Source organism: Mus pahari, chromosome 9, assembly GCF_900095145.1.
Source record: "Mus pahari chromosome 9, PAHARI_EIJ_v1.1, whole genome shotgun sequence".
NCBI classification, from domain to species: Eukaryota; Metazoa; Chordata; class Mammalia; order Rodentia; family Muridae; genus Mus; species Mus pahari.
In genome coordinates, this window is record NC_034598.1 from 5,609,729 (window position 1) to 5,636,987 (window position 27,259).

General features: G+C 46.9%; 1 protein-coding gene across 3 annotated transcripts in view; it reads left to right on the forward strand.

Moving 5' to 3' along the window:
- Positions 1 to 1,289: 1,289 nt before the first annotated feature.
- The window catches only part of Fyn (FYN proto-oncogene, Src family tyrosine kinase), a 195,916-nt gene continuing 169,946 nt past the window's right edge, over positions 1,290 to 27,259 (forward strand). For all 3 annotated transcript variants that reach the window (XM_021204789.2, XM_029542456.1, XM_029542455.1), the window contains exons 1-2: positions 1,290 to 1,694; positions 26,441 to 26,480. The gene's annotated coding sequence lies outside the window, so the exon portion shown is untranslated. The remainder of the gene's footprint in view (positions 1,695 to 26,440; positions 26,481 to 27,259) is intronic.

Below are 27,259 nucleotides of genomic sequence, written 5' to 3' on the forward strand. Positions count from 1 at the left end.
CCATCTGCTCCAGGTTTCAGGAAGAGATTGGACACAAAATTCCTCAGTGTCACCTTCTCTTGTCCTCAGTTTCCTTGTCCATCACATGAGGATCATTTACTGAATAGTAGCAAATTTCTCAAAAGAGCACTGCGGAAAAGACAAAGAAAAAAACGTCAGCAAAAGAGACTGGTATTTTTAAACTACAGGGGAAATGTACTGAGCAGGAAAGATAACACAGACCTTGAGCGACTAAGGAAGCCAAAGCGGCTTCGTTTAAACTTACTCCTTAGATTAGATTTGCTGAGGGGGATGGGTGAGTTTCTTACCAAAATCATTAAAGAAAATGATTCTGAACATGTCTTAAAACAGAGTTCTCAGTAAACAGGAATTGCCTATAAAGAAAATCAGGAAGGCAAAATGTTTCTTTTTATGAAGTTACATCCTGCCATAGAAAAGCTGGATCGGAAATAAAGACCGACTGCAGACCAACCCGGCTATTATTTCATCAAGGAAAATCTGAGCAAAAAGCTCAGCTCAGCCACCAGTGAAAAGAAAACCAAGAGAAGTTTGGATGCCCCAAGAAGCCGAGCAATGGCTACTGCTAAATAGCTAGAGAAGAGCACATGCATTCTCTCCTGGGTGGTTTTGGGACTCTTTTTTGCAGGCCCCTTGAATTTCAGTCATACTTTTCTTACACTTTTTCTGGGGTAGGTGTGCGTGTGTGTGGGAGCATATTTGGGTACCCAAGAAAAATGAGACTAACAAGTTATGAATTTCTGATTATTTGTTGTGCGTTTGCTGGTTCTAGCTTTCCCAGTTTCTGCAATGGTACTTCTCTACTTTTCTCCTCACTTCCCTAATTTGCCATCGCCATTCTTAACACCTTTCCATTTTATCCTCCCACTCTCAAAGGCGAGGCTTCATCTTTGGAGAAATAGGTTCCCATGGCTGTAAGGCTGGAGTGGCAGGTGCCAGTCTCCACTGGCAAAGTGGAAAGCGGCTCATTCCCTGCGCACTCTCCTGCCCACCCCACCAACTCGCAACTCCACACGATCCTCAGACACACACCTCTTCCTTCTCCGCCAACCTCGCATCCTCTCGCACACCCTGTGGCCGTGCGCACGCCAGGCTGCCCGCCACCACTGTAACGCTCAACCCACTCGGCGGCCCCACCCATGGCCGTCCCGCCTCCGACGCACCCACCAATGGCTACCGACGCTCAGCCCCCAGCGGGCCCTTTGATAGGGCAGAAAGACCTGACAGTCTCAGGGCGTGTCCCGCCCCCTCCCGAACCCCTCCGGATCCGGAGCAGCCCGAGCATCAGCGAGAGTAGCTGCGAGAAGCCGCGGCGCGTCGGTGCAGTTGCGCCATCTGTCAGGAGCGCAGCCGGCGGGGAGGGGGCTCCGCGGAGAGGAGGAGGGGTCGCCGTGCGCCGGGCCTCCGAGACCCGCCCGCTGATCAAGAGCTCAGCGAGGCCGCCTCTAGCCGGAGCGTTTCGAGGACTCCCCGGGCGCACACAAAGCCGCCACCCGCGCCAGGGAGGGACCGGGCTGCCGGGCCGGGGACACCGGCGCCGCCCCCTCGGCGCTTCGCGAGGCCCACGAGCTCCTGGGCCCCGCCGCGGAGCCGCGGGAGCCGCCTGGGCCGCGCCGGAGGAGGGCGGGGAGAGGACCATGTGAATGTGCTCCGGAGCTGAGCGCCAAGCCACGCAGGTAAGCGACCGGGGATGCGCGGAGCCTCGGGATGCTGCGGAGACGCCCGGCCCAGCGCCCCCGCACGGGCTGCCCCCGCTGCGGTCCCGCCGCGCAGCCTCCAGGGCGCCCCGCGACGCAGGACACTGATGCGGGGTGCCGCCCCGAGGCTGCGCGGGCACCGGGGTGCCTTTCCTCGGCCGCCGGCGGGTACCGGGTGGAAAATAGGAATTGGCTTGGGGGCGAGGTTGGCCCAGCTCCGCCCCCGCCCTCCTTTCGCGGCCCCCCGCGGGGACCGGGGCTGTGTGTGTTGTTTTAATGTCAGGGATGATGTAATCACTTAATAATTGATGCCCCGTGCTGCTTTCCTCCCCACCCAACCCCTGCCCCACTCCTCCACCTCCCGGCCTCCTCCCTCGGTGGCCCTTGCCGTTCCCCAGTGCATCCTCCTGCCTATTTCTGGAACCTCCCTTGCACTTCCCCCACCCTCCCCTTCACCCTTCCTGTGCTACCACCCACCCACCCACCCTTCCCCTTTCCCCTGTGTCTGGCCTTGCCTCCTCTTCCTCTGTCCCCCACCCCTTTTGCTCTCTCAAGCTTATTTCTCCTCCCTTCTCGACACGCTGGATTTCCTCCCTACTTCCCTAGGTCGGTAGATGGTTTTGTTTGGTCTCCTCTAGGCTCCCTTATCTCTGAGGCCACAGGGACTAAGCTAGAAAGAGGCCACCAAGCTTGGGCCCAGGAGGCGTTTGCTGGGACTCACTGGGAGGAGGGATAATAAAATCACCCATATTGCCCCTCCTTCCTCTAATAAATCAGACTCGCTGTGTGTGTGTGTGTGTGTGTGTGTGTGTGTGTGTGAGTGTGACACAAAGAGCCCTTTCAGTTCATAGAAAAGAGACACATAAAGTACCCAGAGCACCATGCTTCTTGTGTCTCATCCCTGGGGCGTCCCTTTCTTTCTGGTGAAGCAGTTGATCTCTTAGTCTTTTCTGCCACACTTACCAAAAAATGAAGGCTCCCGGATCCCGGGTGGCAGGTGCAGGCATTTAGCTGTGTTTACAGACTGGAAGCATTGAGTGGCAACTGCAGTTTTCTCTATTTAAGGTGTGTGTATGGTGGCAGCAGGGGGGGGGGGTATTTCAGCTGTTTTGGAGTTGCTATACTTTCAAGGAACCTTCTCCCATCCCTCACTCCCCCCCCCTTTTCTTCTTGGGGGATAGGTACTGATATCTGAGGATAAATTGATGAGGGATCAGAAGAATTTTGTGTCTGAGTCAGAATCAAACTGTTTAACAAGAGTGAGGCAGCCTGACTGGATTCTCTAAAGTCCAAGGCCGCTTTGCTGAATGAAGTCTTTTGAAATGTGCTCTGGTCTGCCCAGCAATGCTGCCTAGCCCTTTTATTTAAATAACTGGGGCTGTGGATAGCAAGCACTTGGGCTGGCGTTCAGAAGACCCTGGAGGTACCCCTTGTCTGCTTCAAGGGTGACTTTGGAAGCTCACAGCCGGCCTCTCACCCTTTGTGCTCAGTCTCCCTGTCTGTCTCTACCCAGTGAGTACCACCAATTCAGACTTGGAGGAAGTGGTTTCAACTCTCAAGCTTTGGGGCTAGTTAACTACGAACAGGGGACGAACAGGGGACGTAGATGTCTGAATTCAGAACCTATGGTGTTCCACTGAAGGTAGAAATGTTAATGTAAGTCTCAGGCTTAGTTTGTCAAAACTCAGGTTTGATCTGCTGATTCCTGGGTTGTGGGGCCTCAACTGTTGTAAGTAACGAAACTGTCCCAAGTTTACTCTTTAGCTGTTTTATCTGAAAAGAGTTGTGATCCATTAAGCTGACGTCTTTTGTGGAACATATACATATACATATACATACAGCAGAAAGGCTAATACTGAATGTTTTCTGAAAACAAAGGCTGGTTTGTTGGGATGCCAGACCCAACAAGGAAAGTCAGAACACGATAAACTTACGCTGTACTGACCAAGTCAGAAGCACTTATTAATGATAAGGTTGCATGAGTGTGGGCGAATGCCTCTACTTTCTGGGGATCTGGAGTCCCCTCCCCCATCATCTGATGTTCTTGAAGCCCAGGCCCAGCACACGTGTCATCTCTGTTCTGAAGCCTCTGCCAGCTTCTCTGCTCCAGGCAAGCCACCATGTCTCCAAATTTGTCTTCCAACATCATCATCAGATTCTGTTTTTGTTTTCTGTCCATTTCTGCCATTGGTTAGAGAACCTAACCCAGCTTGTCTTGTTTTCTGTCAGGTTTTACTTTTGTTGATATTACTTGGTGGTTTCATTTAATGAGCGACAAATGTGGATTAGATCAACGATATGTACCCAACGTCTTTTAAAGAGACTCATGTTAGTAGCTATAGCAGGCCTGAAAATGTATAATGGTGCAAAACCAAAATACATTTATTTTTGTTCACGCAGTAACCCTGCATAGGTGTCTCTGCTCAGCTGGCTTTCTTCTGTCCTGAATGATTCTGGGTCCCATTATCCCATCATGCCACAGCTTTCCATAACCTGTTGTAACTTCTTTCAACCTGTTTCAACAGATTGGTGGGATGAAGAGTTGGGGAGGGTGCATCTACCTTTAAAATGCTTTGGTCTACACACGTCACTTCCACTCTGTCTTTAGAAGAGTCGTGGCTATATGACCATGTTTAACAGCATGAGAATCCAATGAGAAGTGTAGGTTAGCCATGTGCCCTGGGAAAGGAAAATGCTTGTGTGTTTGGTAAACACTTTTGCATAACACTTAACAAAAGCTATCATTGTTTGGTTGCTTTGATTTTCATCTTCAGCATGTTTTTTAAAAACCTGACATTTTGTCATTTCGGGGGACCGCTTATCACGGGCGATCCCTGGCCATCATTTAGTCCTGGCTCTGTGGTCTTTGATGTGGTTCTTTTACCCCCAGAAGCACCTATCTTGGCCTAGTTTTCTTCAGGCAATTCTGGAAATTCCAGAGAGATTAGGGAAGAGCCTTACAGGTCACAGTACCATTTTACTTAGTTTCCTAACAAACTGACACTTGGTGACCTCAGAGGAAGGCTTCCTGGGGACTGAACAGTGCAGACGAGGGAGTGACAGTCCTATCTGTTTGCTTAGTTTACTAAGGACTGAACTTACGTTACTGTCTATTTACTGTCATGGCTTTCTTTCATGACAGTTGCTGGTTTAGTTGGGAATTAAACTTTTCCTCTTTTCCTTCAGCATCTTTCCATCACCAGCTTGCTTTCTTTTCTTTTCTTTTATTTATTTATTTTTTGGTTTTTTGAGACAGGGTTTCTCTGTATAGCTCTGGCTGTCCTGGAACTCACTTTGTAGACCAGGCTAGCCTCGAACTCAGAAATTCGCCTGCCTCTGCCTCCCAAGTGCTGGGATTAAAGGCGGGCGCCATCACCAGCTTTTTTGGCTGTGTCTTTTCATCCAACAGGTTACATGGAAGCTAACTGAGCTTCCAGATAGGGGAACTGCTAGTGTTCCAAATGGCTCCTGGTCTCCACAGACCTCTACATCAGTATAAGAGTTCAGCCCATATTGATTATTACAGTTTATAATGTACTTTTATTTTTTCAGTGACCATTTCCTTACATTTATCTGTCCTACAAACACTATGCTGTTTTGTGCAAGAAAGCAATGAGATAGGGCTGTGGCAGTGAATGCATCAGAGCCCTTGTTCTACTGAAGCCCCAGCCTACTAGAGAAGATGGCAACAACACACAATAGCTGATGTTTATTGAGCACTCACCCTGGGTCATGATCCACTCACAAGCTAATCTGGGTGATAATGACATGAAACAATGTCCCTGATAGTCCTTGTGTTTTGAAAGGAAAGTTACAAGCTTCAGTAGTCTTGAGGAGCTAATCTGAAACTATAATTCTAAGGGAAGAGTCGGGTTCAGGAACAGTTAGTGTGGCTACAGCATCTTTACCCGAGGCCACCAAGTGCAGGAGGAGGTAGATGGGAGTGAGACTTGGTTAGCTGGATATTGTGGGAAGGTCTCTGTACCGGGAAAAACCCCCACACAGACCGTTTGGGATGCTGTAACTAGTTCAGAACTAGATGGGGACAGTGGAGAGATGGACATAGGGCTAGGACCAAGCTGAAGGAGAAACTGAAAAGATTTTTTTTAAAGTGCTCGTTCTGAGTGCCTTAGAGGAGGAGTTTCAAGTAGAGCTGTGGCATGAACCTCATTTGTATTTTATGAACTAACTTGGTCATAGTGTGGGACTTTGGCCAGGGATGGACAAGAGCCATTCTAGGAGAATTGTTTGCAGAATCTGAGAATGCAAATGAAGAGTGTATGGAAAGGGTTTAGCAGAGATGAGTGAGAAAGATTGAGGCAGAGAAGGGATGTCACTGAAATAATTGCAGATATGGAGACTAGTAAGGGGGCAGAAGGATGGCTTCATTGTGGCCACTTCAGATGTTTATGCAGATGACTGGATGGCTGGGCCTGGAGCTACGAAAGCGGCCTTAGGTTCAAACATAAATTTGCTAGTAGCAAATCACAAAATACCTGAAGCCGGGACTATGTCCCTTGGGAAGACTGTGCCAATAGAAAGAATAGATGTGGCCAAGGTGAACCCAGTAATAGAAGCAGGGGTGCAGGCCCTTAGTGGAGATCACAAATATGGGACAGGCCAGAGGGTTTGTAGTAACTGGGGCCAGAGAGGTGACAAGAAACAGTTGAAAAGTGCCATTGGATTTAGCATGGGAAGTTTGGGAAGCAGACCAGGGAATGGCCCCACGGTCAGAGAGGTATCCATCTTGGTGTATGCCTCTCCGCAGACAAGTGCAGAAGGGCTGTGTAATTACAAAGAATCCACTCAGAGGTTTTCAAGGTTAAAGGTCATGGAACCCAGAATCTTAAGGATCATATAATTTTACAGGCTAATTTCACTGGAGGCAAAATGAAATCCAGAGAGAATTGGTAACATATGCCAAGTGCCAGCCAGCATCACCAGGTTTTGAGCCTTTCGGTTCAGGAGAGGGTTGGGGTATAGAGTCTGGAGCTAAGGTAGAACCCCAGGTTGATCATCCTTGATGTAACTTTATCCTTCTTCTGTTGCTTTATCGTTTTTTTATAAATTGGGGGTGGTAGTGCGACCGGTGCATGTGAGTGCCGGTGTCTGAGGAGCTGGAGGGGCCAGGCCTTCTGGACCTGGAGATGCTGGCACTTGTGAGCTGCCTGATTGGGGTTCAGGGAACTGAACTAGGGTCCCCTCCAAGTGCACAACACATTCTTAACCACTGAGCCTTCTCTCTGCTTCCATTCCTTTTTGAATGGAGACTGACTGGGTCGGCAGATGTAAAGAACTTTCACTCACACTGCACATATCAGCAAACTGTGTTTGCTACTGTTAATATATGCGTGCACACATATATACACACACGCACACAGACACACCAGCATTTACAGAACAGAAATTACATTACTATCTTAGTATGTTCATGATCTGTGTGTGAGTGCATGCGTATGTATATATGTGTGTTTAAAAATGTATTGTGTGTATACTAGGGAGTTTTTAGTGTTTGTAATGAGATTTAATGAAAGGTTGTCTGTCTCAGATCAAGAAATGTTAGGCAGGATAGGGCATTTGCTTATATGGTGTGGTTGAAACAACATCTTCGGTGAATCTTTTTAAGAAAGACACTCTTCGTTATTATTATTATTAGATATTTTCTTTATTTACATCTCAAATGTTATCCCCTTTCCTGGTTCCTCCCCACTCCAGAAACCTATCCTCTTCCCCCTCCCCTCCCTTGTTTTAATCCCTGAGAACAGAAACATTAAGGCATTTTGAAGTCAACTCTATAAAGGGTTTCTTTGTTTTTGTCAGGCGACCAGAATTCTAACCTATTTATACTTCAGCCCCTTGAGTTTGACTTTAGAATGTGTACTGATTTTGTAAAGGAGAAAGAAACCACAAAGAAAGAAAAACCATGCATTTGATTTCTGGGGAGAAAAATAAAAAGAGTTGGGTTATTCAGAGAAATATGGTCATCTTTGAGAGTTTGTAGTTGAGGAAATCTAATTTTTAGCTCTTAAAACAACCTAAGTAGCCTCAACAACATTATCTAGATGGGCTTGGGTGACACGTAGCGTCGACAGCGTAGGGATAAGTGACACTCTGGACTTGATTAGGGCGCAGTCATCCTAGAAGGATATAAATTGAACTGGATTTACAGCCTAATAAAAACGTGGGAAGAACAGATAATGCTAACTGACTCATGAAACTTTAACAGTGTTTGCTAGACTCGGAGTTGTGGCATTTGGATGAGGGCCCTTCTGTTGCTCTCCGCCTGTTGTTTCTCACAGCCTGTTGTTTCCACAGGGCTGTGTTGGGCTTCCCTGAGGCTAGGCGGCCACCTTGGTCTCCTTGAGTACTTTTAGGAAGCACACATCCATTCTGCATTAGCATGTCTGCCATCTCAAAGCTAAACCATGCTGTCTTGGGAAGGTAGGGATTGAGCACCTATTTCCTGTAAGCTTTTGGGAGAAAAAAAGTTACAGTATCAGAAGGGCTTAGCTCGGTCGTTACTCCTGCTCAGAAAGCTTTGCCTGAGGATTGCATGTTTTGGGCCTTTATGCCCCTCACCATTTTTGTTGCTAATAAAAGATGCACCCAACTTACCAGCTACTCATTCTTGGCTGAATATGCTGGACAGATAACACCAGCCTTTTATTGAACCCTGGGGGCCTGTGTTTGCCGTTCTACACACGGTAATTTTTTAATCATAACAACTCCATGTGACAGGCACAATATTATTATCCCCATTAGTCACGTGGGGAGACCAAGGCCCAAAGCTGTGAGCTCACTTCCACATGTCACACAGCTAATAGCTTGTGAGGCTGGGCCTGCTTCTAAAGGCTGTAATACCTCTTCCGTGCCTCCTGTCCACTGCAGTTTCTATGTCATGCGCTAGGGCACATGCAAGCACCTTTACCCAACTCCTGACGTAGCAGTGAGGTCTCACTTCCTGCGAAGCCCCCTCTCTGCCCTCCCTCAGGACTCCCACAGCACTTGCCTACCACCTCCTGTCACTACAGCACAGCCTGACTCATGCTGAAGAGGGAGTCAGATGGGTGGGGGACAGGGACTACTGGACTTTTACAACGCCATGTAAGCCCTTGGCAAATCAGTGGTGTATGGGGGTGATTTGAGAGGGTGACACACAGCATTATTCCATGACATGATTAGCCCAACTTAGCAAGACAACTGAAGCATAAAGGTGATTTTGTCAGGGCTGGTAAGGGGCAGAGCTGGGGAGGATTGCAACCAGGTGGTCTGGCCTAGTGTCTACATCCTTTTTCTCTCGCTCCATCCTTCAAAAGAGATAACAGCCTATGAGGGAGTGTGTTGAGCCAGCAGCTCCCATGCTAACACCCCAGAGCTAGCACATTGCAAGCCTTGGCCCTTTCCTCTGTCATCCTCCTTTGTAAAACAGCAAACAGGTAATAAAGCCAGGTTTCACCTCATTAGAAGGGCACGGGGTGTTGGGGAGTGCAGAGTACCTAGGCCCTGCTGGAGTGCACGTTCCCAGGCCACATTATGATTACAGGAGGCCAGGGAAGATAGAACACTTTGAAATCTTTTCTGTAGCTGAGAGGAGTGGTGGGAATAGAGGGGGAGGAGGGACTTTCAGAAGGCAGGGAAAAAAGAGAGCAGAGTTCCAGCTCCTGTGATGGGAGCACGAAGGAACTGCTAGAAGTGATTCCCCCAGCCAAGAGTTGGAGGAGCCTTGGTCTCTGATACAAGAAGACCTCTCAACTTGCATTTTAAAGGTTTCTTTCGAACGTGCGAGTGGGATTTTATTTGGTGAATTCAGAGACTTTATTTTCTTCAGAGCTTCCATCTTTGAGGTACCCCAAAATAGTAGGCTTTTTTAGAAGTTGTGTAAGGAGCCCATCTGCTTTATATTGAAAAGTAGGGCTTTAATGGAAAATTTAAAATGAGCCAGTTTTTCTTTACCACAACAAAGCCTGAGGAACTTTCCCCAATCCTCCTTTTACTCCCCCAAAAAGTGATAGGGTCTGTACATCTGTGACAGCCTGTCCAGCTTAAACCCCACTGAAGGCAGCTGATCGCCTGTTGGTTCCTTCGTTTTCATATGCTGTTCAGTTCATGACATTTTCAAATACTGACAAGTGTAAAATTTGGTTTTTGTTTCAATTTTATTTTAATTTCACCGCATGAGTAACATCGGAGTGTTTTGAGCAGCACTGGTTTCTGTTCCCAGTGTCCCCAGTTAGACTCTCAGTTTGAGGGGTGTCCCTTTGCTCTAGTTTCTTCTCTAATCTAGAAACGCAAGCACAACATCTTACTGTTCTCAGCACAGCATCTTACTGTTCTCAGACACAGGAGTCCAAGCTGGTGTATCAGCAAACTCGCTAACTCGTGGCCATTCTTATCTTACTGTTGGCTCCTCCCCTACAGTGTCGCTCTGAGCCAGTTATTTGTACACCTCGGTCTGGTCCATGTCCTTGGGATGTGTGTCCTTGTGACTCTGGCCTGCAGAGAACATTTGCCTCCCTCCCAGGCCCTGATCCTTGTCAGCAGGAGCTGATGTTGACGCTGGTTCCTCCTGTGTAGAAGGAGAAAGACCAGATTCGTAAGGATGGCCTTGTAAACCTCCTGTCTCCATGCCCTTCCTTAGTTAGTCAAGATGGCAGCCACTCACTGAGTCTTTAACATGGGTCATGTGTCCTTGCTTTTATGGCCCTTTCCTGGACCCTGGTCTTCCCTTTCCTTTAGAATTCTCCCCGTTTGTCAAGGCCCAATTAGAATCCCAGTCTCCGTATTTTCTTACATTAAGCATCTAGCTCTCTTGGTAACTGGTGTGTGTTATTTAAAAGCTGATATGAGAAATCTAAGGTTCAAAGAGCTTTAGGATTTGTCCAAGTGAACACTCCAGCTACTAATTTAGCTAAGAACAGCTCTTCGAGTTCCCAAAGTCCTTATATGAGAGGTCTGTCTGTCTTCTCAAAGTGAGAGGTCTGTCTTCTCAAAGAGATTGTCGGGCCTTTCTGTGCCAGCATACTGTTTGCTGGTCCGTCCTTTGGTCGGTCTACTTGCAGCTTGTAGCAGGTCAGTAGGTGCTGCTTTGGATGGGCCGCAGGGCACGGTCTGAGGTGCAGCTGGTCCCCTGGATATCATGGTATTAGATTGGCATCTTCCCAATCCGAGCTTTTTGGTGGCAGAAGATGCGTTCCCTACTGACTGTGGTGTCGGTTTAGGGTGATCCTAGACTGCCCGGGATCTGTCATGTCCTGAAAATGGCATGTGTTTAAAGAACTTTGTTCAGAAGCTTAAGCCTTTCGCTGGAAATTTAGGATGGTCAGGAAAGTGCTTAGGTTCTCCCCTCCGCTACCGTGATTTCAAAGGGCAAGGACGAGCTAAGACAAGGGATGGAGCTTCCCACACTGCAGAGGGACGTGCAAGACCAGGGGGGATCTACAGAAGGGCTCCATGCCTGGAGGAAACTGGGAGCATATAGTAGGGGATGGTGAAGGAGGGGGAGCTGACGGGCCTACAGTTGCTGTGCCCCACTGACTGAGGCGGAGGAAGCAGGGCCTCACCTACAGTGGACCTGCCATCTCTGGACTTTGCGTTCATCTGAGTCTCCTCAGCTATGCAGAAGGCAGCTCCACCTGCGGGAGGACCCTCTCCACGTGGCAACATCTGAAGGATCTCTTAAGCAGGGAAGGAGGGCTCTGTACCAGAGCCAAGGTCCCACAAAGTAAGGATTTGACACTGCAGCTCAGCTTCAGCCCTTTTTTGTGTCTTTCAAAGGGATGGTAGGAAGTGAGCTTTTTATAAAATGTTTTCCATGGTTACAGGAGGGATCAGTCCAGTCATTTTTTTTTTCCCCAACAAAAGACAGAACAGCACAATGGGCGGCGTTTGTCAGGCATTCACTCAGAGTCTTCTGAGCCACCTGTGAGCTGCACCGGGGTTCCTCGTTAATGGCTTCCCCTACCTAGCCCTCCCCTGAGTGCTGGGTTTCATGTGCTGGTATGGAAAGAACATTTTCTATGGATGTAGGACAGCTGCAGAAGCAAAGGAAGTGTGCCTGGTGCTCACTGTTGGTTCGCAATGCTATTGTGATCTTTGAGAAGTGGGGGCGGGGTGTATTATTTGCTTTAACCATGCAGAGTCTCCTTTAAAATTTCCCTGCCCCCTACCTTAAGTGTAGGAAGTCACATTCTGCTGTGACAAATTGGCCTTTACCCTTTGCTGGCTTCTAATGTCATCACGTAACATATTCACCCAGTTTGTTCATGTCCAGCCTCTTTTGTGCACGTCACTGTCAATACTGTCTGTTTTAGTAGCACTAGGCCCAAAGGTTGCATTAAACCACAGTGAGCTGTGCACTGATCTGTGCTTTCTGGGTAGTGTTCCTGCATGATTTTAGATGGAGATTGTCTTAAGAAACCTTCCTTCCCTGTTACGGGCAGTCCCTCAGATGACCCACTGTGCTCATGGATCCTCAGAGTCAGTTTACAATCTGTATTCTGTTTGTTTGCTTCTTTTTTATAATTTATTTTTACTTTATGTGCATTAGTGTCTGCCTGCATGTATGTCTGTGTGAGGGTGTCAGATCCCCTGTAACTGGAGTTACAGACAGGTGTGAGCTGCCATGTGGGTGCTGGGAATTGAGCCCAGGTCCTTTGGAAGAACAGCCAGTGTTCTTAACTGCTGAGCCATCTCTCCAGCCCCCCCATATTCTGTTTTTAGGTAATAATTCAGATGTTCCATCTTCTTGTGTGAAAGTGCCGTGACCCCCTTGCCTGCCTTTCTGCAGAGAGAGCAGGGCACACTGCACCCTTTTCTTTGTAAGAAGAATTCTTTGAAGAATTCTCACAGGTTTGTCATTATTGAACACTCGCTTGTTTTCATATGGTTGGAGTTGGAGGTCGTTCACTTGGAGGCCAGATTGCTCTGTGGAAAGCGGTGAGGGGTGCCTGGGAAGTCTGAGAACACGGTAGAAGGGGCACAAGCAGGTGCTCTGTAAGTGCAGCAGCTCCTAGAAAAGGGTAGATGGCAGCTCATTTATTCCAAGTATTATCCAGAGAGGTGGGATTGAATTCCAGTCTGCTACATCTAAGGCAAGCCTGTCTCCTTCCCTGTTCCCCATCTCTCCAGCTGTGACAGATGTTTTCTTATCATTGGATGAAACACCTTGGCCGTGCCCCTTCAACAGTTGTCTTGGCTCTTCCAGAGCATCCACTGGGCTCTTGTTGCCCCTTGTCCTCTACCAACAAGGGAGATGTTGGTGAGGTAGGAAGAGGTGGCATGACAGACAGAAGAGGACTTGGGAGTCTAGAGAAAGCTCAGAGAGCACTCAGCTTCTTTCTCTGTGTGCTGTGACCATGTGGATCCTGGGTCTCTGTGACTGGGTGAATCATGGGCAGCTGTGACCAGATGGATCATAGCATCTGTGGTCTGGCACTCCATTTGAACTTGGAGGGTTCCCATGGCTCTCCTTAGGGCAGTTTTGTGACTTTGTGTAGTCATGCTTTTGTTCTTGGAATGGAAAAGCTGGCCTTGTGCTGACCTAGAGTTTAGTATTGATTTGACTAGCCAAGCGATCGGGATGCTCTAAGACACTAAAGAAAACAGCATTTTAATCAACTGAAAGCAGGGATCAGGCTTGGGTTGTAGGCTCGAAATGAGTGGTAGGGAAGGCTCTGATCGCTGGGGAGCCGTGTTGGAAGAGAGACAGAATTGAAGACCTCCTCATCCAAGGAAACTCAGAGATAGAAGGTTCCAGGAAGATGGTGATGTAGAGGTAGCTCTTTGCTAAGTGGGCTTTTGCTCTGCAATGGAAAACATGTAGACAGTAAGGACACTAGATGTAAAGAATTGAAGAATGGGAAACCATTGGCTCCTATTGCCATTGTTTCGAGTATTTATAAAAATTTTGAAAGAAGAATGTGTGCATGTATTGCTTTTATCCTTAATGAGTGTTCTGGACCCTGGGGATGTTACATTATGAGCAGCTAGTTTGACCGGAATAATATTTTCAACTGATACTCCGTTTTCTTTTGATTCCTGCTAATTCTTGCTGCCCTGGGACTCTTCTCCCATTGGGGCTAAGGATTCTTGATAAGGGGAGGGCAGAACATGGCCAAGGACAAGATTGCATTGCTCAGGCCTTTCTGGTGTTCAAGCAGGCCTTTCAAGCATCTTTTGGAGAGCAGAGTTAGCCCAAGCCTTTATTTAAGAGGCAGGCTTTCTTAGAACGAAAATAATTGTGGATCCCAAGGAATCAATCCTCAGTAGGCTGGAATGGATGTATGGTACTCATGGGGGAAAGGACAGTTTCCCTCTGAATGGAAAGGAGACATCTTTGCCTGGGTTAGTGAGAAGCACTTACAGAGATTTGGAGAAGCCTAGACTTAAGGAGACCCAATGCCCCTTCCTCAGGATTCTTCTAAGGGGTCATTTAAGATCTTTGGAGCAACCCCTGCAGGCAGAAGACATGCTCACCCTGCCACCTGTGTGGAACTTGGGAAAGAGACCACTGTGAGGTAGTGGCAGAGCCAGGCCTGAACTCCTGTCCCCTCTTGGTACCCCAAAATGGTCACATGACATAGGGGGAAAGTCTGAGAGTCATAATTATTCTCTGAGTGGGTGTAGAGATGCTGAGAATTCTGGGATCAGAGTGGAGCATGCAGAGAAGGAAGTATTCCAGTCTCACCCCTAGAGACTGGCTTGAGAACATGGCTAGATACCACTAAATCCTAGAGTTGACCAGTATGGCAGCCTACCCAAGCCCATACCCAAAGAAGGAGGAAGAGCTATCCCATAGGGGCCAGCAAGGGCTTAGAGATCAGGCTTGACCAGACCCTCTTCTTATCACTGCTGTGGTGGTCTGTAATCTCCCTGGGGGAAGGAGGAGGACAAGAGGCTTTGAGAGGCACTTACAGGTGAGTTTAATTTGACTAATTGCCTGAAGCAGCCAAAGTACTGACTCCTGAGAGACGGTAGCAAGGTGGTAGTTTTCTGTCATAAGCAGAAATGCAATGTTAATAATTAGGTTGGACCTAGCCATTAAGAAATAAAGTAGTATACTTCAAAATACATGGTTGAGTGTGCCGAGCAGTCAGGCCCTGTCTTCCTTCTCTTTGTGGGAGGCCCAGGAATATGCTCCTTTGAGGAAGTCACCGCTTAGTATACCCGTGTCAGGCTTGCTTTGAGCGCGGAGAAGTTCTGCCCTTCAGGCTAGAGCTGTGTACTTGGAACCACAGATTATAGCAAGGGCGTTGCATACTGTGAGTTCTTTGCAGTGCTGCAGAAGGAGGGGCCTCAGGTCAGGGAAACAAATCTTAGAAGTTCAAGCCTTTCTTGGGCCCTGATGGTGGAGACTAAATTTTACTATGTGTATAAAAGTTCTGCCTAGTTCTCTCTGCTTCAGTATTTTAAACGTAATGGGGAAATGCTAGAAATTCTATCCCTAAACACAAGGGGAGATGCCCTTCATTTTTATTCAGTCCCCATGTACTAAATAAAGCATCAGTTATGCAGGGATTCATTTCCAAGTATAATTCATAAGTACTTTCCAGAACACTCACGTGAGAGGGAGACAAACTCTTTAATTACGTTTCATTTCTCACTGACATGCATACAAGGATGCTGCTACACTTAGGAAGATGTGTTTGAAAACCTGCTATGTCCTGAAATAACTAGTAATTTTTGAAAGGAAACTTTGAGGCCTGTTTTAAAAACATGTATGGGTTGGAGGTGTGGTGGGAGCTGCCTGGTGGGACAATGCTTATGGATTTCCCTGCTACAAAAATCACTGTGATACTTTGGACCGATCTCAATCCATAATGTTTTCCCTTATCAGTGAGAGCCAGGAGAGTTAGAGATGAAGTGCCATGAGTTAATTGAAAAGAGTCACTAAATATAATTCTAGAAATATGTGTGTGCATTTGTATGTATGTATGTATGTATATATGTGTGTGTGTGTGTGTGTATATATAAGTAAGTTGTTTTGTGGCGCTTCTGTGTGCTTTGACTTAGATGAAGGACCAACGTTTTCTCTACTTACTTCCTCTAAGTGCAGAGCTTAAACTGGTGTCCACTTATAACCAGGAGCCCCATCCAAAGCTTGCTACAAGGCGAGGCAGTCCCAAGTATCACGAAGCAGTGTCCACACAGAATCTTGGAGGCTTGTGTGCTCAGTTTCCTCCCTTGATTTCGCTGGCATGAACTTGGACTTGAGAGATTTCCAAATGGTTTTGAGCAAAATACCCCACAGCCTGAGAGATCTTGTTAATCAGGGTTACATTGAGTCAGGCAGAGTTAGCGTGGTTTCTCGTACTTGGGCCACCCAGCTGACAGGAGGCAAAAGATAACGTGTGTGCTGCTGGGAAGGGCCTTTTGCATTCAACATAATTTTGTCAGTTTTTCTGAACAGGAGTATATAATGTGACCTGTCAGTTTCTGTTCCCTCATGTCTTTTGTATTTAGTAGGATTTAGCCACTTGCTTGAATGCAGTTATGAACTTGGTATGTCATAACCAAAATTTAAGTAACTTTCTGCTTCATAATAATCTGAGAAGTAAGACCATAGGTTTTAACTTCCCAAGTTTACACGTCTGTCATCCCTAGAAAAAGAAGTCATTTCATCTCCTGAGTAGAACTTTTTCCCGTTATAGCAGCAGTAACAATCACAGAGAGTTCACCTGTGACAGATGAAACTTCCAGAAGGTTTATTCTGATCCTCTGAGATGCATGGGAACTCCAGTTGTCCTTCTTTAAAACTCATGATAAACTAGCCTAAACCTGGATGCCCTTAACCATTGATGAAGGGTTTCTTTTAACAAAGGTAATACATGAAAACGCTTTCAGTGCACGTCATATACATGCAGACACATAGAGACCTATTCTCCAAGTAAGCAAAACCAATTTAGAACAGATCATTTGCTTTAAGGGGACAGTGTTTCCACAGTGCTATGGTAATGACTCTTCTGCAGGCACATGGGTGAGGCCATCATCACTAGCTGGCTCACTGCAGAAGCTATTGGCATCTGAAGTGGTGTGTGAGACTCCCATAGCGGAAGTAAATAGCAACATATATTTTGTACCGATGCACATGATCTTCAACTGCCTTGAAAAACAAGATTTGGGGTTAGTCTGCAGCTCAGGAGTAGAGTTTGCCTGGTGTGAAAAAGAAAACCGGAGATGCTGCACTTAATTTTAAAAGCTAAACATGCATTTTCTTTGTCTTTGGCCTCGCTGTGGCTAGAAAAGATAATGGACAATTTAAGCATGACCATTCAATAAATGACAAAAGTGCTATAATGAGAGTGGTTCTTAAAAGCTCTGCCCTGGTGTGTTTCCTTCAGATACTTAATGCACACCTGCTTTCTGTTCTGTGTCTCCTTTGGATTCTTCTGGCTGGCAGTCTGTGCATCTCAGGCTCAGCGTGGCCTCGGCACCATGACTTCCTCTGTGACAGGGTCAGCAGTGAGGAATGCATGTGTCACCTCAAGTCAGGAATGGATGGAGCTAGACGACTTGGATTTCTCTTGTCCCAGGGGCTCTTGTAAGTCCAGGAAGGCTCCTTGTGACATGATTGGGAAGAGCAAGGAAAGAGACTGTCACAGTTGAAGTAAACTTCCCTTCACTGTGCCATTGGTCTCGCTGGTGGGCAGTTCTGTTAGAAAAGTGCCAGACCATCAGAGTACAAAGCCCACGCCTGGTGGGTCGGTGACACCGTAACAGGTGGCTGTAGAAGTGAAGCAGCTCATGTAGCTCTTGCCCTGAGCCCCACCTCAGAGTCACTCTGGTCAGCTGTCGCATTTCCATGCCCACCCGCCTTTAGCCCTCTCCTGTTTCTGCCACCTCTTCCTGTGCCCTTCCAGACTCACACTTCCACAGCAGTGGGCTCTAAAGGAAGCCTGTCCCGGTGGTCACGTCATTTCCCTCTTCTGGGACAGGATGTAGACCTGCTCTGACACATACCCGCTGCTGCTTGCTTTGTCAGGGTAACTAACATGATGCTTTGCCAAGTTTGTGCATGTGTGTTTGCATATATATGTTTAGACATATTTTGAGGTGTAGAACTTGGGACACACACAGCAGCTTTAGAAATGCAGTCTCATGCTTTTAAATAGAGCAATTTTATACAGAATCTGAGATTTCTAGCTTTTCTCGGGAAAAAAAAAGCAAAATATAGCAAAACTAAAATGAAAAAAAATTTTTTTTAATTGAGACAGGGTCTTACTATGTATTCCAGGCTGGCCCAGAACTCAAAGTCGGTGTGTCTCAGCTCCTGAAGTGCAGGGATTACAAGTGTGCACTACCATGCTTGGTTCCTATATATTGTTTTAATGTGGTGAACTTGACTTGAAATCAGAAGGAAAACAGGAAAGCCATTCTCTTATTTCTTACCCATGGTGGTAAGGAGATTCAGGTCTACGTTTCTAGCGTTACTCTATCTCCAAAGACGGTTAAGAGAACAGATGGACCCTGGACCATCCATTCCATCTTCCAGCCCTTCTCCCTCTCTCTTGGAAGAAAGTGTGAGCTAAAGGGAGCTGATTGCTTGCAGGATGTAAGATGAGAGACTTTGTTTTAAGCACTTGTGGCCTATATAACTTAGCATGGCGCTCCTGTGGTTGACAGGGCTGTGACAAGTGACCAGGAGCATAGGACACTGGGGTAGAGGATACTTTGAAGTCACAGTTTTGAGGCTGTGCTCTTGAGCAACTGTTTTTTTCTGTTGCTTCTCTTTTGTAAGTGTGCCACTGTTCAGTTTTATCATGAGCGCCTTTCCAAGGACAGTAAATGGTTTTACACGCTATGACATTGTTTCCATAGTAACTAATGTATTTTAGCAAAGAGAGACTGTGATAGAAGTAGGCTAAAAGGGACAGATACAGAACTGGCACAGTTTAAAATGTGGGGCAGTGTGTGTTGTTGTAAAGACATGTCTTTTTTGTTTGTGTGTGTGTACGCGCGCACATGTGTGCCTGTGTCTGTCTGTGTCTGTGTGTCTTTGTTTTCTGACCTGTTCAGGAAAACCTCTGTAGCTAGATCTTCTTAATATACTAATACAATTTTTGCTGCATCCAGCACACTTTGGTATTTTGCTGACACCATGCCTTTGGTCAGTCCTTGGTTTCTTGTGTCTCTTTCCTTTAGTGCCGCCCGTGTTTTATGCTCCCTTCGGCCTTCCTTTCAGGCTACTCTCCCAGCTTCAGCTCCTGTTTTTTGCAGTTTTTAGCTGGTTGTCTACACTGCATGCTTCCACGTTGCACTTGTCAGCAGGACTTTCCAGTCAGGCTTGTACGACACACTCTGATGCTAAATCCGCAGTTGGCTCCACTCATCCGCTGGGGTTTTCAGTTCAGGAGCCAGTGTGCATGTCTACTTTTAAATGTGTGTGCTAATCCTGAATTTTAAGCAGATATGAAAGGTTGTGTCACTCTGCTCGGTGCTGGTGAGCGTACTTGGATTGTTTTGGTATGCGACTATACAAGCCGTGTTTATGCTCTTAATCAGTCTCTATGGGTAAGCAAGAGTCAGGTTCCTTTCTGACAGAAAGAGAAGGGAGGCGTAGTCCTCATAGAGTAGACAATACATTTTAAAACATAGAATCATACTTTCAAACAGGGCAGTTTTACATAAAAACTGAGTTTTAAAAAAATATAAAATGTCTAAGGACAGCAATTCCCCACTTCCCTACCCCAGGGCAGGGCAGTGTGCGACTGACACCTTGGGAAGGAGTCACAGTCTTTGGCTCTCCCTCATCTGTCTGCTTTGCACATGCTGTATACCTGCCTGACCCTGTGGGTTTAGTACGTGACCCTGGCTGCACCCACAGGCCCAGTCACAGAGCACATAAATAGAAGGGCTGGGGATAGATAGCACTTGGTTTCCGGTCAACAGCTCTCTCCCTGGCTGTGGACTTTCCTATTTTAGAGAGTACTTGATTTGTCAGTGGTGAGGGGCATCATTAGGTAGGTAGCGTGGACTGCCTAGTAGAGACGGACCCCTCAGCTGATGGTATCTGAGTACATTGTTCTTATTTGGTAGACTTCTACTAGTGGTTCCTTCAGAAAACGTGTGCTCCCACTGTGGTGTGCAGGACCAACACCAACGTGATCAACGTTATGTTTGCATGTGCATAGAGAGACTGGATTTGTGTATACGGGGGTGTGTCTGGCCTCAGGTGTCATTTCAGAAGTGCTGTCTACCCCTTTTCTACCCCTTTTCATTAGCTTGGAACTCCCAAAGAGACTAGATGGCCTGGACAGTGAGCACCAGGTATATTTCTCCCTCTGCCTGCCCAGCTATGGGACTGCAAGCATGTGTGTGTGTGTGTGTGTGTGTGTGTGTGTGTGTGTGTGTGTGTGTGTGTGAGAGAGAGAGAGAGAGAGAGANGTGTGTGTGTGTGTGTGTGTGTGTGTGTGTGTGTGTGTGTGTGAGAGAGAGAGAGAGAGAGAGAGAGAGAGAGAGAGAGAGAGAGAGAGAGGTGATTAGTTAGTTCTGGGGGTCAAACTCAGTGTGCTTGTAAGGGAAGTGTTTTAGCAACTAAGCCATCTCCCTAGCCCCTGACTTTTGTATTTTACAAAATTTTCAGGGAGTGCATCGTACCTGGTTAAGGAGGCATAAGGACTATTTACTTCTATAAACAGAGTAAATAGCACACATAGCATCGGCTGGAGCCTCTGTCCTACTCGAGGCATGAGAGACTGCTGGCTGTCTTTGCCTGTGTTACAGCCTAGGATGTCCTCTTGATGTCACTGTACCATGCCATTGTGCTCCAGCCTTGGCTTTCCCTGGAGTCACCATTTACACACACACACACACACCTGGAGTCACCATTTACACACACACACACACACACACACACGCGCGCACACACACACACACACACACACACACATCATCATCATCATCATCATCATCATCATCGCGCCCGCACTGGAGTAGGGAAGCCGGGACAAGAGGTGGCAGTTGGACTCAAGTTTAACCTTCTTAGGAGAACCAGAATGAATGGTTAGAGGAAAATCCATTTTTCTTAGGGAAATGGGGAGCTGAGAAGCCCTGCAGTGAACAGCCTTGTCTGAGCCAGGACTTGGGCACACAGGCCATCATGGTGGCCATGACCATGGAAGATTGCAGACATTGTGTGTCTGTCTGCAGCTGCACTGGCCTTGGGTAGACCACTGTGAGAGTGGGCCTGTTCCTGCTCCTCCCCCACGACCCGGCAGGGAGCCAGGGGCACCCTGCACTGGAGAGCATTGAGGAGCTTCTGGGTGAGTTCTGTCTGCGCCTAAGCTTTCTGTGGGGACAGCAGAGTCTGTCCCTGCCTGGCCTTTTTGTGCTTTGGATTCTAAGTTAAGAATAACCGAAGGAACACTTGTCCCTGTAGACAGGCTTGATATGGACGTTGCTATCAAACGGCTATTTTATCCTCCGTTGCCACTGACACCACACCGTACAGCCCTGAGGTTCCTCCTTCAGTTGTGACTGAATAGAGCTGTGATTGCTGGAGCAGAAAGAAGCCATTCAGATGCGATGTGTGTCCAGTAATGTGTGTGTAGATGGTTCTGACAGGTCAATGAATATTTTAAACCTTTGCCAGCAGAGAGAAGTGTTAAGGTTGAATGAAGAAGATACTGTGACAGGGGAAAACACATCTCATTTTTCTCTCAGTCTTCCATTTGTAAGATAAAATAATGCTCCCAAGTTCCTCATGGACCTTAAATCTCCTTTGTCACATATAAGATATGATTATGACAATAGTTGATTACATTTCAGCTCTGTGTGTGTGTGTGTGTGTGTGTGTGTGTGTGTGTGTGTGTGTGTATGCCTGTGCATGAGCATGGAGAGGCCAGAGGAGGAGTTTGGGTGTCTTCCTCCATTTTGGGGGAGAGGGTACAGAATCTTTCACTCAACTTGAAGCTCAGTGTATCCTGGAATCCCTCTGCCTCCACCCGTGGATGCTGGGGTCACAGGCAGCTGGCTATGCCTGCTAGCCTTTTTATGGCACTTAAGATTTGAGCAGGCCTCCCTTCCATAGGACTCTCATCCTCTAAGCCATCTCCTTAGCCTTCTTGATCACCTTTTTATTATTTATTTTCATTTTACTCATATGTTTTAGCATACAGTATTAAGTTTAACCACCTTTTTTTTTTTTTTTTAATGAAAAGGATCACCACAAATGATTTGTGGAAAAATAAGCAAAAATTTCCAATAGGATATTTGCCATTTATTTTAAATTTGGAGCTCCAGGACTAAATTTAAAGAGTTATCTTCTGGTTAATTGTATATAGGTTTAGTTTGTGGGGCAGCATACTCTCTATGCACTTTGCCTCCCTTCCCATCCAGTGCACACACAGCCTGCTCTTCACACAGGAAGGAGTGAGGTCGGCTTGATTTGCACAGGGTTATCATTTACTCTGTCACTGCCCCTTGTCACCGCTGCTCTCAGCCATCAGCAGAGATGGCACAACATCCCCGGTGTGCTCTAGGCACCGTGCTCAGTGCTCCCCTGAGCTGCCTACCAGTCTAACCAGAAAACAATGATAACGTTCAGTGAGTGCACAGCAGAAGGAACACTAGCTCTGCATAGAAGTATAGCCAAAGAAAGACTCAAGGATGATTGCAAACTGACTAGCAGAGAATTACACTTAGAGCACAGGCTGGGCCCTGCTCGGCCCAGCGCTGGCCATTCCTGCAGGCTGCATCTCTTTTTGTGCCACTGTCCGAGTCAGGGAGATGGAGAACATAACACGGAACTCTGATGCAGAAGTGTGCTCCTAACTCTCGGTGACTTCTCAGTGTAGGCCCATATTTTCAAAACCTACTTTAATAAGGGTTTTTAATCACTTCATCCTCCCTTCTAGATCACTGGCCAAAGGTGGGGGAGAAGGGTTCATAGGGGATGAGGTATGTGGCCCTGCTTAGAAGTAGTTCTTTGCGGAGATTCCAAACACGAATCAGTAGCGGCAGTCCAGTCTAATCAAACACCAAAGACAAGTCAGTAGCGGCAGTCCAGTCTAATCAAACACCAAACATGAATCAGTAGCAGTGGCTCAGTCCAGAAGAAACTGTGAGACTGTGCTGAATTGGCACAAGTCCACAGAAGCGGCAAGAAGCAGCCGGAATACCACACGTGTCTGTCTATGAAGTCAGTACAAGCGAAGATCAGTGAAGACCAGCAAAGCATTGCAAGGCGAACCAATGCAAGAACATCCTCTCACTTTCTGTAGGGTTTATATTCTTTCTAAACATCATGTACCCTCCCTCCCAAGCTTCTGCTCCAGCAAAACATGACATGCCCTCTCACAAGACAGCTTCCAGAAAAACCCACATTAGTTCCAGCAAGCATCCTCTCGTGTCTGCTTCAGTAAAATATCCTCTCATAAGACAGCTGCCAGAGGAACATCACACTACACAGCTGAGTCTCCAAAGAAACCAGAAATTTCCACTTCACCGCAGCCTGCCCTACCCTTCTCTTACAGCCTGGTGTCTACCTCAGTTTCCCACCTTCTGCCCTACGTCCGGCAGTCAGCCCCTCCGCACCTCTCTAGCCTAGAGCATGTCCAACCTGTTGCTACTCACTGTGTTCCTTTATGCACTAGTTTCCCTGTTCCTGTCGCAAAGTTAAGTCATGGTGTCACTGGGTGCTCAGAAGTGTCAGATCAGCAACAGCTGGAAGATACCATGTCAAGAGACTGTAAAATTGTAGTCTTGATATTTATTTAATTTATTTATTTATTTAGTATTGATTTATGTTTTCCATGACAGGGTCTCATGTAGATGCTGGCTTTATCATGAAGCCAAGGATCTGCTTGGACTCCAGCCTTCCTACCTCCCTTCCTGAGTGCTGGCGTTACAAGCTTGTCCCTTCACACTCAGACCCTGGTTTCATTGTTGGAGTATTTATGTATTCCCCCGAAGGGTGGATGGAGGGTTATGCGATTGAAACAGTGCTGTGTGTAGTAGCGTTGGTAGGATTTGTGCTACAACTTTGTGGGGGTCTGTCCTTTGGTCTCTATTCCTGCAATAGACCAGATATTTGTGCATTTACGATTAGCCTTTTCCATTGTGCTGTCAGGGTCACTGTGATCCAAAACATCGGGACTACCACAGCAAAGGCTAAAGATGTGGAGCATGTCCTTTTATCCCAAAAGCCTACAACAGATTATACAGGCAACTATTTATAATGTGTGAACAAGTACGGTTTTATTAGTTACTCTGTCACTGCATATCCCTATCTACATATGCATATCTCTATCTACATATGCATACCCCTATCTACATATGCATACCCCTATCTACATATGCATATCTAAATCTACATATGCATATCTCTACTGGCCTACACAGGGAGTAAGGGAGATTTATCTCACCTTAAACCTGGAAATCTGAACCTAAAACTTGTATATCCTACAATCAGGCTTGGGTATAGATATATCAGGAGAGTTAGTTTTTAAAGTGGTTTTAGAAAAGCAGGCCATTTTTAATTTAAATATTTGTTTCCTTTAAATATTTTATGGCTAAAACTTAGTCTAACTTTCAAAAACATAGCTATAAAGAAAAACAATGTGTGGTTTTAAAGGCCAACAGCACTCTTCATTCTGGATGGGGCTGCCACATTCTTCTTCAACATTTATTTTCATTCACCCATATTCTCTTTGAAACAAGGTAGCTGATGCCTAAAAAGATGCCAAACCGCCTTGCACGGGAAGCTTTGAAGTCAAGACTGTGGCATCCCCCTCCGCGCTTATGGCTGTAAATTCAGACTCTTTGTTAGTTAACTCCATCTGTTTAATACGGCTGAAAGAGAAATTGGATGGTTCTGTATGTATGTATATATGGATAGATGGATGAGACTGTACAGGAGTGAGCCAGCAGCTCCAGCTCCAAATGGGCTTTCAGTTTTCCTGTTGGTACCAGTTGCCGGAGTGCTGTGCAGGAAGGCGCATTCCTTGACAGTCTGCTATGGATTGGGCGTCTGGTGTTGCGCAATTTTGCAGCACACTTGAGATAAGAGTATTAAATTCCCTTCCTTTGCTGGAAAAGGTGAGGACTCTTGAAGCCCTCTGCATTGGATGAAGGAGTCACTCATCTTGAAAATAGCAAACTCTTCTGTTGTCACCTTTAAGTCAGAACAGCTCTCCTAACCTGTGGGAGTGTCCGAGGAAGGGAGACTTTGTCACAAATGCTGCCTTCAGTTGGGCGTCCTTGTGGTGCTGAGTTATACTTCTCTGGTTGTTAGGGGCTAAGTTAAAGTTTCTGGACAGAGCAGGTCCCAGTGTTGCACAGCTCAGTGCTGTGGAGGCCTGGTGGGTTAGGCAGCAGAGAGGCCATAGACTGGCACCATCATGGTTCAGTCAGGTCAGTGTGTCTCAGAGCCAGGGAGCTGGGCCTCTGCCTAACCAGAGGTGATCTCCTGCTTGTCTTCAGAGAGCTCACAATTCGAATGCCCACCTTCAGAGGGTAGTACATGAGTTTCTGATTTCTTCCCTGCGGTTACCCTCCAATTTGGGAGTCATCTTTGAAACAATGATGATCCAGTTAATTGTGCAACTTGTCAAACACTGCAAAAATTCTGTTTTGTATGTGTGGGAGGGGAAGTTTTTGATGGGAATAGTAATGCATTTGGGAGTGTTTTAAACCATGGACTAGAAGGATAACTGATAAAGACCATACTGCAAAAGCATAGAGTCCCAAGTAAGAAAGAAAAAAGTGTTTCTGCCCCTTCCCCTTTAGTTTCCTCAACGCAAGACTTGATACATTCTCATGCATTCTCATGCATTCTCATCCTTCAGCCGTGGTTATTGTTCTTTTAAGATACTTTACTGAAACAGAACTTTGATTCAGACAGCTAAAGGCAAGTAACAAGCCACGCACTGTCATACTGCAGCTTGTAGGCAAAGTGTGTACACCAGCTGGAAATCACCTCCCTCACCCCACACTAAAGGATAATGCACACCATCAGAATCAGCTCCCAGTCTGACCAGGGTGCTGGCAAGGCCCTAGGACCATCTTGGGGCTAGCATGTCGCAGACCGGTCAGTAGAGACTTCAGATAGTGAGCCTTCAGAGGGGGGCAGGGATTCTTGGGGTCACAGGGGTAACAGGCAAAGAGCCGCCGTGGTGAGCAGCCTGGTGAGCTGGGCAGGAGGAGTCGCAGTTCAGCTTGCACAGCACAGTGAGACTGTCACACAGGAAACGAAAGGAGCCTGGCTTGGCAAAGTCAGGAGAATTAAGGCAGATTTGGGCCGGGACCTGGAGAGAGGTTTGTTTTGTTTTTCTTTGAATCAGGGTCTCATTCTGTAGCCAGACTTGACCTTGGCCCAGGGTGTGATCACTGGCTTCAGCCTCCGGAGTGCCTGAATGGTGGGTGTGAGCCGTCTTACTGAGCTGAAGTACTCATTCCTCACGTCCACCAACCAGGCACGACTTATAGAGGCCCTAAGAAGGGTGTGTGTGTGTGTGTGTGTGTGTGTGTGTGTGTGTACACGTGTGCACGCGCGTGTGTGTGTGTGGTTGTAAAGTCATGATTTCCACCCTTTATTCCTCCTGTCCCACTGGCCTTTATTGAGGTAGGCAGGTGACTGTGGCAACTACAGAAGTTATGTGAATGAGGACAGTCTGGGCACATTGATGATCCTTGATGAGTGGGAAACGTATGGCGGTGCTTTGTGCTAGTTTACATATAGACACCATTTAGTTCTTCTTTAATGTTTTTCTTTATTTCTTGTTTTACAGTGTTTGAAAGGAACAGGATGCTGATCTAGTCGTGGCAAAAGTAAGTTGACAAGTCCTGTGCTGAAGGCAAGTGCCTTGTGCGTTAGAAAGTGTGTCCAGTGGAGCCCTGTGGTTGCAGCCGAATCCAGAAGGGCTCTTGGTGGCCTCAGAATCACTATGTAGCTGAGGATGACCTTGAACTCATGATTCTCCTGCCTTTACCTGCAAGTGCTGGTTACAGGCATGGCCCCGCCAAGCCTCATAGGTTTCTAAGAGAGAAGCTAACTTGGACATAAAATTGGCATACAAAATAGAATACCCCAGTTCACTTCAATTTGGACAGTGGTGAAATCAAATGTTTTAGCTCCAAGTTCGTTCCCCTCTTCCTAAGTAAGATGGAACAGCTGAGGGGTGGGTGCTGAGCCCTTCAAAGCAGGGCTCTGCCTTTAAATGAAAGTCTCCCTGTTCGTTCATTCCATGTCCCCTTCTCTTCCACCCCAGTCGCCTAGTGCTCACTGTGCCCAAGCTGTGCCTTTGAATTATGGCTGTTGGGTAATAGGCCATGCTTTCATTCAGTTAACATTTGTGTGTGTGCCCACTGGGTTTTAGATATTATATCGAACTCAAGTGAGGCAAAAAAGGATGTGACAGGGACCCACTTAGGTGATAACATGTGATGGAATGACACTGGAGCAGATCTGGAAGCTTAGGCAGGGCTGAGCTGCCCGGAAAGCTGGTGGGCTGGGTGAAGAGAGTACTCCTCCACTCTCTGCAAGAGAGGCTGTGTCTTTTCTGAATTCCCTTCCCTCTTGAACAGATGCCAGCCCTACTGGCTTCTCC